The sequence below is a fragment of the Aythya ferina genome (genome assembly GCF_964211825.1).
Source record: "Aythya ferina genome assembly, chromosome: 8".
Taxonomy (NCBI): domain Eukaryota; kingdom Metazoa; phylum Chordata; class Aves; order Anseriformes; family Anatidae; genus Aythya; species Aythya ferina.
Window position 1 is genome coordinate 27971506 of NC_140304.1, and position 14354 is coordinate 27985859.

Below are 14354 nucleotides of genomic sequence, written 5' to 3' on the forward strand. Positions count from 1 at the left end.
TAAAGAATTTAGATGGAGATATAACCAGGTCCCCAAGCTGTGTGACTCACCAACTCACATTTCCAACACCTGATGTTGCTAGGATTTAATACCTTAAAAGTCCCAGCACCCGTCTGTCACCTGCTGAAAGGTTACTATCCCTCTGCCCATATGGGAAGAACAAGTAAGAAGTCTTTCCCATTGCAGCCAAAGTTCAGAGCCCAGCTTGTTAGCTTACATCATTATTCATTTCATTTTACATTAATACATAATATTGCTAATGTTCCTCTGTGGATTTCTTATACATCAGAAGAAGCATATATGGATTTATTTAACTGCCAGGATGCAGACACAGTCTCAGAATATTAACGTAGTGGTCCTGACTTTACTGGTCCTACATGAAGTTATCAGACAGATGAATACAAAACAAAACCAGCAGTATTTTCCATCCCATGCTGTGAACACGAAGACATTAATTCAGACCTAATCCAAGTTTCTTACAAGAGCCACTCCTTATCTTGCTTTTCCTCTCCAAAAGGCTGGGCCTAGTCTTATCACCTAAACATTCCCAACAAAGGTGTGCAATTTCACTTACCTGGCAAGAAGCTGCACGATAATCTTCCTGCTATTTTATAACCAATTTGTACCTCCCTGCCAATTATTTCTGAAGCTCTTCTCCTAAAATAAATTGTCATTCCTGTCATGGCCTCAATCATTTTACTAATAATTTTAAGACCATTGTGTTCAATAATGTATTAATAATTTTAAGACCATTGTGCTCTGACTCATGCTTGTGCTCTGACAGCTTATCTTTTACTGCTGTCTGCCACAGTAAAAATATTGTTGGAAAATAGCATGCTTTATGGGCACTGCAATTTCAGGAGGTAATTCTTTTTGATGATGTTGATTCTTCTCTTTTATTCAAAACAATTTTTGAATAGGCACTCAACTATTGTGGGAACAATTAGCAAATATATGAACAGTAGAGGCCAAAAACAATTTGAAGAATAATAGAAAGTGCCACAAAACCAGAGAGTCAGATTTTTGAACAATGATTACAGCACCAAATATAGACCATGATTGGGAGACCAAGGGCCAAAATGGTCAAGTACAGAAATACATGGAAGTCAGTGCCAACAATTCATGTTTTATGGGAGCAGTGCAGTCAATTTAACAAGATGAAAATTAAAGCACTGTATCATGAGCAGCTTTCTATAAACTAGACTGTAATAGGCTGCTGCACATAAGGCATGGAAGCCAAGAGTACGCACATGACTTTGGCTATCATTCAGACACTTCTAACATCTTTCACACCAGAGAGATCTGGCAGAGAGGCACAGATTTTTTTTTTCCCTCTATCAAACCTCTATGTATGCATTATACGATTTTTAGAATAAGATGTAGAAATCCCTAGTGATTATTTAAGGTTGTCGTTTAGTCTTGTAATGACTGTCTTCCCTGAAGAGCTGTGTGTTCAACTGACTGCACCGCTTCAGGGCTCAAACGATTTATCTTGGAGCTCCATCTACTGATTCATAGGTGGCACAACTTGCTAGGAGCGTTGGTAACATCCTACAGCCTTCACACAGGTCGTAGCTGTTTCAAATCAAGGCAAATCGCACTGGAGGGAGGGCCCAAATAAACAAGTCAGAGAACTGCTGGTGATATCAAGGCAATAAAACCATTGTTCTTTGGCCCACTACCATTTCCACAAAAAGAGATTCAGTGCTCTGTTTTAGAAAATAGAAGTCACGCAAAACTGTGTGAAAAGAACACAAAAGAGGTTTAATGTCAGCTCTCTTTAAAAAAAAAAATTTTTGTGTGTTTTTTGTTTGTTTGTTTTTTGTTTGTTTGTGGTTTTTTTGTTTGTTTGTTTGTTTGTTTTTTCAAATAAGCTATACAGGATTACTAACAGAGTCACCAAAGAAAATTAAACCTGTATAAGTCATAACAAGGCACTTGGAAATAGAATACATCTGAGATTTCAAACACTATAAACATTTCAGACTGAACAAACTTTTTCCAGAAAAACTAATTTCCAAATTAACCATGTAGACAAGCAGTAAATGTATACTGAGATTTGAGGCTAAATTTAACCTATTGACTCCCTATTCTTCTGGAAGAATGGATGAGATGTGGCTTGTACTTCCTTATCCTAGCATCCAGCACTAACTACAGAAGTTCTGATAGCTGCTTCAGTTTGCAACTCAGTTGCCTGTACCCCTGTAGCTATATATACTATAGGGATGGAAAATGCCCAAAGGCCTTAATACATGTATTTTGCTAGCTTGAACAGTCTGAGTTGTCTCTACAAAGGAACATGTACCATTGCAGTACAAACTGAGGAAGCGGCAGCAACACCCTGCTCCATAGCCTGGGGAGCCCTGCTGGACCCTGAGATTCATGAGGAATTCACTGCAGGAAAATCTTTGGAATTTCTCTGGCTGTGCTACTGCTGCACACAGCCAGCTAGCAACAGAGAGAAAATGGGATGTGAAGGGTCAGAAATACACCATTTTACCAACAATGAGAAAGAATGCTACAGGCAAGTGCAGTTATACGTGCCAGCAGGATGACCCAGACATGCACTAACCTCTGTCCAAACTGGATTCTGTCCCAGAGGAATAATTCAATATCCAAAAAGAAAAAAATAGGACACTAAAAGTCTCCTTAGGAGATTTGTTCATATAATAAAGCACAACAGAAATCTTTTTGTAGGATACTATTTCTGTCCTGAGGTCTTTACTGGCTATTAATTAAAATCATATTGTATGTTTACACAGACAAAGACAAAGAATTCCAGGGGCTCAAGATAAAATGTAGACCCCATATAATTAAAAAGAAGTCTGAAAAAAAGTTTAATTATGCGTTTTATTCTCTCTAAAAAGCAATTTAAATATCCGTTTCCTTTGCTATCAATAATGACATTAACTAGATGATTTTCAGCCATCACAAGAACCCAGTAAATCAAGAGTCCCTCAGGCACTCGTGCTGTACTCTGAAAACCAGGGCTATGTACATAGAGAATGCATGCAAAATGCAGAATTATCTACTGGACCTGGCTTTCTTTCCTGAAACAGCACTTTCAACTAAATTCTCTCCAAATGTATTGCACATTTACATTTTTCTTTATTAATATGCCTGATGCACTGTAAACACTAAAAGCTGTGTTGACAAATTCATCACTGCAGCCTTTTTTTTTGCCTTATGAGTTTTACTTTGGTTCTGCTCTTGCACAAGGAACACCTACCTTGTCCTTAATATCCTGCTAATCAGTCCTTGCCAAGACTACTTTTGTCCATATGAAACTTCCACCTGCCACTATGGCAAAAACAAAGCATAAATGCTTGGTGTGAAGGAATAAGATCTAGCAGAAGCTTGTTACATTTTCTTGACAGAACTGTCTAGTTTAATTTGAATATCTAGAAACAGCACTCTGTTGAAAAATACAGAAAGAAAAAAAAAAAAAAAAAACACTTTTCATGAATTCTTTATTTAGAATCACCCATGACTAATAAAATTTTGTCATGTTATATGAGAGTGAGCAAGTGGCAGCACAGAATCTCAGACCAGGGAGGACCCCAGCCAGGGCACAAAACCTGGTAAGGTGGCCCTGGGCAAAAATGTAACTCCTGAGTTTTGGTCCACAGGGTGTTGGCATGTGCCTGCCACCACTCTCACCCTCATTTTTGCCTCTGAATTTCAGTCACAAGGAGCCACAGGAGCCACCAGCTGCCACCACAACCTGCATACCAGAAGAATAGCAGGTGCCATGACAGTACCAAGTTCTCAACTGCACCTGGGACCCTTGCTGTGCCAGAAGGGACATAGAGCAACCCTGTTTGGTTAAATAAAACTAACCTTTTCCTCAGCAGCTTCTTCCTCTGATGCCTTGGATCCTCCCAGTGCCGCGCCTGCACCTCCTATGTGCTGCTGCCATGCCTGGTGTGAGTACTTCTCTTGCCACCTCAGGGATGGCCATATTGTGCATCCCCTAGGGCAGTATTCCTCTGAAGGATGGGCTCATGTTCCCTCAGTGCACCCCCAGCAATGGTAACTGCTATTCGATGTGTGGGCTTGGCCCTCCGAACTATTATCTTGACCCAGCTGCACTGGGCTGAGACAGAAGACCTCAAGAGAGGAGGATGACTAACAGCACCCCATTACACAATGCCCCCTTTAACTAACCTATATTTTGGTGTCCTTTATCCTCTTTCTTTTTCTATTCCTGGGCATTTTTTACTTCAGAGATGCTGTCACAACTTTTTCGCCCAAGCTGCAGCACCAGGCTCTGTGTTCCCCCTCAGGCGGCCATGTTCTCTTTCCCGCCTCAGCCCCTCCGCTGTGGTACATGGACAGGATGGGGAGGCCCCTGGGCAGGCAGGGATTCATGGATCCCTGCATAACCCCAGATTGCACACAATTGCCAAGAGTGGCCATGAAAATCCCCCTCACTCTGTCCCAAGGTACACACCAGCCCCCAGATACCAGAGAGGCTCAGCTGAGGGCAATGGGGACCAGGGGAGCGCTCCCTCATCACCTGGGCTTCTGCGCAACAAAATGGCTGCCGTGCTTCAGGGCAGAGAAGGAACAGCATGAGGGAGATGGGGACAGCAGGCAAGGCTTTCTGCTGGTACAGTGCTGTTTTCTTTAAAAGAAAATAACTATTTTTTTGTCTAATCCAGGCTTCCAATGTTCAGAAACAAAGAACAGCAGGGAACAAAGGGATGCCGACAATGAAGCAGTGACATGAAAAGCAGGAGCTGTGCATGCCCCAGGTGACTGGGGGCTGAACTTGAGGAGGAGTGAAGCTTGGGGGCAGGAGTTGAAGAGGAGCCAGATGCCCTTGTGGTTTCCTCTATAGCATTTAGTCTAAAATTTCCTGCTAATCTATGCCCCAGTTCCATGTTTGCATAAAAAGAGACTTATCTTTCAGAAAACGCCATGGTTAGGATGGTCATTGTCCTTACAGTCAAGTGACTCTGAGTCCTGAAAAGATTTTGTGGGGCACAGAAGTTTTGAAAAAACTTCTGGGTATATACTGAAACCCTTCTTTTAAGTATTTTGGGAAGTCCAATTATGCTTTGGACGGTCACTCTATATGCCTGAATATCTGTCCTGTACACATATTACGTATGCATGCCATCTGCCTGAACATGAACATCTGTGATCCAGATTCTGCCCTGCTGGAAAAACACACTGGTATGTTTCTTTCATGAGTTTTTCTTTGCTGTTGATTACACTGATATCAATTTAGAGTAATTTCATTAAATTACGCAGACCTTTTTTTTCCACTCTACTGAAAAGTCAGAGCAGATTCTTCTGCATTATGTCAGTCTAAATACACCATAAATAATGACAGATTTTAGCTTTAATTGTTTTTGATTCCAATAGTCTTTACTGAAAGAGATGCATATCCACCAGCTCAAACTTCCAGTCTTCTCTGGAAGAAGCTTATCCCCGTTTCTGCTAGGTTTAAGACTGCCTAAATTGTATGAGTAAGTGTTAACAGCGCCAGGACTGTAATATAGCATTGCACTGACAGTTGCTCTGTTCTGACAGCAGGTAGTGTGATTTAGAGGGAATTTCTTTCTGAGCAAAAAGTCTGTTGTTTCATGAATTGCTAGAATGTTTGCATTGTTACAGAGACCCATGTGATGAGATCCAAAGGCCAGTGAATTAGGATGACCTATTGTATCTTTTATTAAAAATACAGTGCTATTTTCTGGAAGCCTTTTTATGAGTATAAAGAAATTTTAAATATAAATTCCTTCCTCTTTCAATGTCCTGCCTAAATTTTATTTTTCTATCAGGCATCTATTGTAGGACTGATCAAAATCAGGCTAAAACCTTGAGCACAATGTCTCTCATTTTCACTCCATTCTGTAAATCTAACCTCCATTCGTTTTTTCTGCTCCTATATTCATTCCCTCTCTTTAATTTTTTTCTCAGGTATACACTTTCTTTCTTGTTTATTCCTCATTCATTCAGTTTCTGGTCTGTCTTTCTCCACTACATACTCTGTTCTTTACTTTTTGTTCTACTGCTTTCTTCCTTATGAACCAAATTTTCACAATGGATGTGAGTGTAGAAAGGAGACTCCATTTATTTGTTTTTCATACATGTACACAGAGTTCAAACAGAAAAATATATATATATATATAATTTATTTAGATCTTACTTTGAGACTTTGAGTAACTTCCTGCCAGGCAACAGAGTCTTGCAATTCTTCCTTATGTTATTAGGTATACAGTACGTAAATTTTGTATCTGCCATTATTGCTACTCAATTATCTGCATACAGAAAATACAGGCACAATTTGAAAACAAAGCAACAACAAAAACAAGAATAGGATGTCCCAGGCTTGTATTATTTATTTATTTATGTATTTATTAACACCAGGTTCTCTGATAACCTAAAGCAATGGAGCAGCCTAGTGTCCACACATACCTTTCAAGTATCTAGGACTAGTACAGGCAGGACAAGATAGAAGCTAGTTAGCTTATGACAAATATAAAAGCAACAGAATGTTTATCAGTTATCAGTTTGTTAGGACAAATTGCTAAAAATTATACTGTCCTAATTAATTGCCCTAGGCCTTACCTTGGAAAACTCTCAGAGTCTAATTCTAACCATATCTGAAAGAGCCCAAAGGAACTCACCCTACCCCTTAGCTTTAGACCAGGAGAAGCTACACACAATTCTAAACTCCAACCTGTGAAGTTTTGTAATTCCCAAACCTAACTCTGTCTTGTGGAGATCAGAGGCATGCAGTGGAGGTTCCTGAATTAAATAGTCTTATAGAAGACTTGAAGATCCTGAAATCATTTAATTGCAGTGTTTTCTTTTGAGTTCTGCCAGTTGCAGTCCCCAAATCCAGCTATTTTGTGATTTATTTGTATTCTAAACAGTGCATGGTCTGATAGCAGTAATATTGTCATAGCACTATTACATGCATGGTTGCATAACTATTCTTCTCCTTTCACTGTAAAATTTTTACATAGAATTGGCTGTAGAAACCCCTACCAACCCCAAAACTGTCTTTTTTATTTATTGTGGCAAAGTCTAATAATTAACATAGAACTGTGTCTTATCAAAGGACCTTCATTATGAAAATAAGACCTAATAAGAATTGCTTTCCCAGGCACTTTGCAATTAAAGATAAAACTATCCAGAAAAGAGAAATGTAATATGTAAATGGAATGAGGATATAGAAATGGAAATTTTCATATCTGAGTTTGAAAAACTCAAAGAGCTTAAAGCTCTGAAATTGGAGGGATGGGATAATCTCCATCCCTGGATTCTGAAAGAACTGGCACATGAAATTGCCTGTCCAGCAGCAAGGATTTTTAATAAAGCTGCCAACTGGTAGCATATCACTACTGAAAAGCAAGCCTCTTGCCTATTTTTTGGAAAGGGAAAAAAAGGATAACCAGAAAAAGTAAGAGTGGCCTCAACAATATTTAAGGCTCTAGAATGTATTTTTAAGAAAAACAACTATGTAAGAAGACATAAAACGAAACCTAACTTTGGCAAAAGTAAAACAGGTTGAGGTATCTATTAGACCTCTGTAAGATAAGTTGTGAAGAAAATGCTATTGCAGGAAACAATCCTAGTTGTGCTAGAAGATGAACTGCTGTCTGGAGGGAGGATATTACTGTAAATCTTAAAGGATTTTAAAGTGATTTTAAGTGATCCTTTTTAAAGATCACTATTAGATCTTGTTTAATATTTCAATAATGACTGTGTCACAAGAAGAATACACTAATGAAATTTTGCTGAAAACAAACACTGAGAGATATTGCTAATACAAAAGAGGATTAAAAATTCATTTAGGATAGAAATGGATACTGTGACAACCTGAATAACTGAAATAGAATGAAATTTAACAGCAAGCAATGTACATGTGAGAAACCAGTATCACTTGAAAACCATGTAGAACAAGGAAGAGATACATTAGTTGAACACAGCTTCAGCTGCTGAGAACACAACTGTGCGAAAGGTAAGCACAATCCTAAAATGTACCTGGTTTGGTATCACTAGTAGGTAGTAGGTATATGAAGATATTATTACCATTGTATAAGGCATTCCTGACACCTCATGTCAAATATTCAATTTTAGTCTCCATGTTTGAGTGCTGGGACATGTGGAAAGAAGGACTACTAGAAAAATAGGAAAGTTTATCCTACTGAGATAATAAAGATAGTCAAGCTGTTTAAAATATAGCCATCTGTCCTCAGGCCTGTTATCAAATCACTAGCAGTCTGTACTGTTCACTGGCTGACCATTTTGAATCACAAGACTGTTGAGTAGCTGACTATCATAATAGTGTAGCCTATCAAGTCTAAAATATATGATTTGTGGAGGATGGGCCTAATTACTGGCCCTGGGTACTCACCCTGTCATAATTTATTTACTACCTTAACGCAAATATTCATGATAACCTCTATTTTTAACAGTGATGGAAAGTCCTATAGTTAAGATTTCCTGCAGGAAATGATGGTTTAATTTGCTTTTTAATTATTTAAAAATCTGTAACACTTCACAAATAACTCTTGAGAGAAGAATTTTAACATACAGTGACTGGGATTTATCTGAATAAAAAATATACACAAATATTTTACTTGAGTTAGGATGTTCCCTTATTCCTTTATTGAAGAAAACTAATTACATTGTTTTTAACTTCTTCTTTTAAAAAGCTGTGCTTTTTTAAGAGATAGATATAGTATCTAATTAGTGCATATAATACATACTCTTTTCTCTCTGGTTAATCATTTATAATACAGTATGTAAATTGTAGGTTTATTTTGTGTGCAGATTTTATATTAAAGAGCAAGGAAACCTTTGGATGTCTTCCAGGGAATATTCTACAAACATTTCTGCCGGCTGCAAATAATAGTAACAATCATTAATGCCTTAGCCTTTAAGAATACAGTATTCTCAAAAAATGTCTTAATTGTTTGGTTGTGTGTAAGTTCTGAGGCAAAGAACATTAAAACAAAATAGAAATATTATAAATGTGCAATTTTAATAAACTGTGATATGTGGTTTAGTCAGGAATATCTATTGTGAATTTATTAATTCACTTTTATTGCATGTAGTCATGTTACTGTTTTTGTTCCATTACATATTTAAGTTGTTTGACAGGTGAAGATACACATGTAGAAGGACTGAGGACTGCTGTTGTTCAGCATGAACAACTGACCAAGGATCATTAACAGGGATCATCGCTTGCCACCATCCAGCAGGTAGCAAAGACTTCCCACCACTGCTGGCTCCCTTTATTTCACATGTATATGCAGTCACAGGAGAGAAGATGCATAAATCTGAAGGGTTTCAAGCAGCTACATTTCATCGTTGTTCTGGATGGATGATGGCTGTATGGCCTGCTGCTGGACATCTAACCACCCCTTCATTGCTTCCTGCAGTAGTTGAGATCCACAGAGTGTTGATGGCTGCCATGGCTGCCCAATGCTTGGTGTTTTGGAGGAGCTGGGCCTGAGAGCACAGCAGTCACCCGGAGAAACAGCACACTGCTGAGGAAAAAACTAGATAGGGGACAGCCCGGAGGAGCCGCTGCTGTGCAGGTCAAGCTTTCCAACAGCACAACCCTGTAGAAAAAGGCAACCTTTAGTGACAGTTGAGTCCCACAGCTTCAGGGAAACTGTGAGATGATTCATTGTCTTTTTCTATTTGTTTTCTGGAGTTGATCAAACTAAACTTTTGTGACTTAAAATCAGTTTTGTTTTAGATGCTAAGAAAATGCTGGTAACAACTTATGGTCTGATTCTGTTATTTTTATGCTTCATAATAACTTGTCTTGCAAATTGTTCCATTTACTGTGATGAAAGACAGTCTGATTTTATGATCACAAAGGATGAAATGACAAGAAAATATGCCTTTTTATTTTTTCTCTTGCTTCCATGATAAAACTACTTTACTATGGCTTCACACCGGCACCCTCCTGTCATTTTATCTGTCAGAGCTGCTGGTCAGCAGCTACTGGTTCGCTATTTTTGCATCTTTGTCCATAATCTCTGCTGCTGCAGGTGATTTGCTGTCCATTGTGAATAAATCTCTCCTTTTTTTTTTTTCTTTTGCTGCATCAAGGAGGTGCCGTTGCAAAGCATCAATTTTATTTTCACTTCCACTTTTTTACTTTCTACACTGTTTGTTGACTTTGAAGCTTCAGGAGCCAGCGGAGGTAGTTCATCAACACATTTCATGTTGGAAAGACAGAAAAATGCAAGTTCTCACAACATAGCAGGAAAGTAAGTCTGTCAGGGGAGGATAGCTTTACTTACCCAGTTTGGAGACAGGCAGACATTCCTTCAGTTTGTGTTTTCATGTTTATATTTGCAGAAGTCCTCTCCGGTGAAAATATACTTCAATTATTATTACATATGTGTGCAGTTTGGGAGGTTCAATTAAATTGGAAGGATGTTGTTGTTATTTTCTGTAGGAGAATTTTATGCAAATAGAATAGAAGGAATGCTTCTGAACAGCGTCCTTCAGTGTACCTGGCTGGAATCAGCTAATGCAAATGCATCATTGCTAGTGTTTGTTTTTACTTCCGTACAACAAACCATATTTACCTGTGACACACAGGATTAAGGAGCCAGCCAAAGGCTTTATCATCTCACTGGGATTCTGTCATTCCCCAGAGTTATACCCGAAGTGCAGATGATATGCTATTGGTATGAATACTGGAAAACAATTCTAGCATGCATGCCAGAGGTTAATCATCACTCTTCTTGTCTGGTCTCTCTATAAAATAAACATTTTGATGATGGTCTTCATGCTATGTTAATAAGTAACTCCTATTTGGTGATTTGATTTTCAGTTGCTTTATTGAAGTATCTGTGAAGAGTGCAGGCTGATGAGGAAGAAATTATGGCAAGCAGCTGTTTTTATTTATTTTGCATTGTTTAAGCTACTTCACGTATTCTGAAATCTAATTCAGATGTGAGGTGGAGAAATGTAGCTAGAAGATATAGGATATATACCAGCGCTGACAATTACAAATGGAATCCTGCCCACAGCAAGCACATTCAATGTTTGTGGTAGTCTTTAAGCTGTCTCCTGACTTATCTATCCATTAGCACTGCTTTAGGCTTGCTGACAAGGTAATATGACAATTTCAGTACAAAATAGGTGCTAAGCAAAGTTGACTCTGAACAGGCCACCCACTTGCTGTGGTGAATGTGGTTGTTTCTGCATAAAATCTTTTTTTTTTTTTCTTTTTTGCTCTTTGGGAGAATTCAAATGTGATTTTGTTATTCATGTCTAAGAGAATATGACAAGAACAATAGCTGAAGGGAAGGAGAACAGAACTCTAGATTAAAAATGTGTTTATTTCTCCAGGCAGAAGAATGATTGACAAGCCTAGTGGTATCCAGGCTAAAACCCGCTGAATTTGGGAGCTTACTGAAGTAAAATGGTGTTGTAACTAAGGCATCCCTGCGGCCATCAGAGCACTAACAGAGTGGACAATTCTTTGGGTTTTTGGTTTTCCTTTTGTATTAATGTTACAAAGGTGACCTTCTAAAGAAACAAAAGATTTCTTCTGAAGGGATAAGATTCTTAGGGTAATATAAGGAAACAATCAGACTTCAATGATACAGTGATCCTTATACTGCAGACTAGTCAGACTACTCAGGTTTGATGTCTCTCCTGGTCCATTCTGCCATTTTGGTACTCATAAAATAACCAGGTCACAGAATTCTCAGTATAATCATTATTGTTTTTCTCTTTAGTAAAGATCTTCTTACAATAAACAAGCTTTTGTCATACTAATAAAGTCTCTATAGTTAATATTTAAGAACTAATGTTTCCTGTTATATATTAAAAATACTTTTTTAAGATTTTAAATGTATGTATAAACTCCATCCAATTTTCTCTGATCATAACACAGAGTTTCACCTGTAAAAGTAAGCCTGGTTTCCTAGACATTTGGATGGCTAGAAGAGACATATATGATTGCAGAATAGTGGAGATAACCACTCCTGGTGTGCCACCATGTGGGCCAGACCTGGCTTCATATGCCCAGTAATGGTTCAGGAAATTAACCTGTGAGCTCATCAGCCTGTGCAGGAAGCCATAAGGGTGACAGTGCTCTCCCTGTAAACCCAAAAGTGAGTGATGCCAGGAGATCAGCTACCAATCCGTGGGTGGAGGCAAGGTATTTGTTAAGAATAGGTAACAGAAGAGTGCTGGATGTGGTGGGGAAGGGAGCATCTGAAGCTGACTTGGTTGCTTTACAGAATGGACACTTCCAAACCACTAAGATAATTTTTGAAGAGAGGGTTTTATCCTCAAGTGTGATGTCTTGAAAATTCAAAAGATGTTCTTTATTGTTACACATAAGAAAACATTTATTTTGAAGCAAGATTGCAAATATTTTTTTAATGGAGATCTCAGACCAAGGAAATTTCTTGATTATGTTGCTATTGTTCTGTGAAATGTCAGATCTGAGCAGAACAATTTCCTTGCCAGAAAGCATTTACTGCATAAAATGTTAGCTGGAGAAGGAGAAAAAAAAATCTTCTGTTGAGTTTAAAGGTAGTCTTTTGATTTGTTCCCTCTTTAAGTGGAATCACTGTTTTTCCACTGTTTCACTTACAAAGCAACCTGCATACCAAAACCATGTACTTTTATATGATTCAGAAGTTGGAAAGAAGTAGAGACATTATTGGTATTGATTTCAATAACATGAAACCAGTGGGCGGCTTTCTTTTCATTTTGGCAAGATAATAGTTCTTATAAATGCTATTCTAATACAGAATTCTGTATACAATTTATGTTACAGTCCCACCATATGTTACATAAAATACTAGAGTAAACTGAGTAAGTTATAGAGAAAACAGAGTCTTTATTATGCCTCATTTTCTTTCAAATACATATAAAGGGGAAAATTGTAATAGACTTGAAGCTGCATCCTTATGCAATTCTTCATCTCATTCCAAAAATTTATTTTTAAATTGTTCTGTCTTCTCTGTGTGGTAGTCCTGCTAATGGTGTGTGATAAGCTAACTCAAATGTCTATATAATCATATAACAGGATTGGAATAGCAGAATTCTTTGAACTGTCTGCTGCAATAAATAACTCGCTAGCAAAATAAAATTCTGGCTTTTCTATAAAAAACATGTCTAGTTGTTTGAAACAAAGTATATGGAAAGTATAATAAATCCTGAATGCTGAGGTGAAAATTGCTCAAAAAAAATCTCCACAACTTTCAAAGACATGGTTTATTAATGGAGAAACTTTTACCAGGCCTGTGGCTGGTAGACCTTTCTCTAGACAGAAGAGTGATGAATTTAAGTGTTTTTGAGTAAGTGTCTTGAATATTAGTATTATGTGACTGAGAGTAGAAAATTACTGTGGAAAATGTATGTAGCCTACCTTTCTCCTCCACTGCTTTAGCATCCAAATGAACAGGAATTGTGTATTTACAATAAAATGTAATTACAGATTTTGTTTTGTTTATTTTTAATGTGTCATCTATGCTCCTGGATTCTGTAGCTAAATATGCACATCCTGAACATTCTGCAAAAATAGGGGGCAGAAGATTAGGAACACATTAGCTGTCTGTATGTAACACAGAGTCAGTGTCTAGATGATTAACGAAACATCAGAGCCCCAGCACAAGCAAGCAACACCAAGACTGCATTTAGAAGTAGTATTAACCAAGTACTTTTCTGAACTAGGAACAAATAGTAACATCTTTAGGTCAAATTTTCAAAGACATTTAGCCAAAATGCACACAGGCCTATACACATGAAGCTGGTTTTCCAGACAGCACTCTAGAAGTCTTCCAGGGAAAAAGGTCTGCAACTGAGGACAGGCCAATGACTACATTTGCAGGCGTATTTTGCTGTTTCCCACTTGCAAAAGGAGCTGCTGGTGTGCATGCAATCCAGCACTCAGTGTCTACAGTGCTGCAGTGGTCTCTCCTCCATGACCTGCTGTGTGCCTGGGCAGACTCAGCCCTGCTCCTGCACAGCACCCCTGAATGTGGGCTGCAAAGGTGTGGCTGAAAGCCCTTCACAGAAAGAGACTCACAGTCCGCAAAATCTGCAGCCTGGGATTGCTGCTGCGTTGGGTGGTCTAGGGAATGAATTGTGTGTCTGCGTTGAGGATTTAGGTTTGAATTGCTTCCAGAGCAAGTCTGGTTTTGTATGCTGGTATTGCACTCATGCAAACATATCCTCGAGAGCTGAAGTCCTACTGGAAGCCTGTGAGACTCAGATGCAAAATCCTAGTGGGTCTTTTGTAAAGTGAGAAGCCTGAATCAAGGTGGAGCCTTGGGGGCTTGCAGTGCACAGCGGCTGGATGCTCACTGCTAGAACAAACCAGATTGCTGTGCTAAAGGTGC

The 14354-nt window shown here is 38.4% G+C and overlaps 1 long non-coding RNA gene across 3 annotated transcripts; it reads left to right on the plus strand.

Moving 5' to 3' along the window:
• The first annotated feature begins 4560 nt into the window (after positions 1-4560).
• On the plus strand, positions 4561-9751 carry LOC311441035. 3 transcript variants are annotated; one of them, XR_014695752.1, is made up of 3 exons: positions 4561-5181; positions 7816-7981; positions 9116-9751. It is a non-coding gene; the product is annotated as an uncharacterized lncRNA (long non-coding RNA). The 3 variants fall into 3 exon arrangements; XR_014695753.1 differs by having other exon boundaries at positions 9127-9751; XR_014695754.1 differs by having other exon boundaries at positions 7872-7981.
• Positions 9752-14354: the final 4603 nt, after the last annotated feature.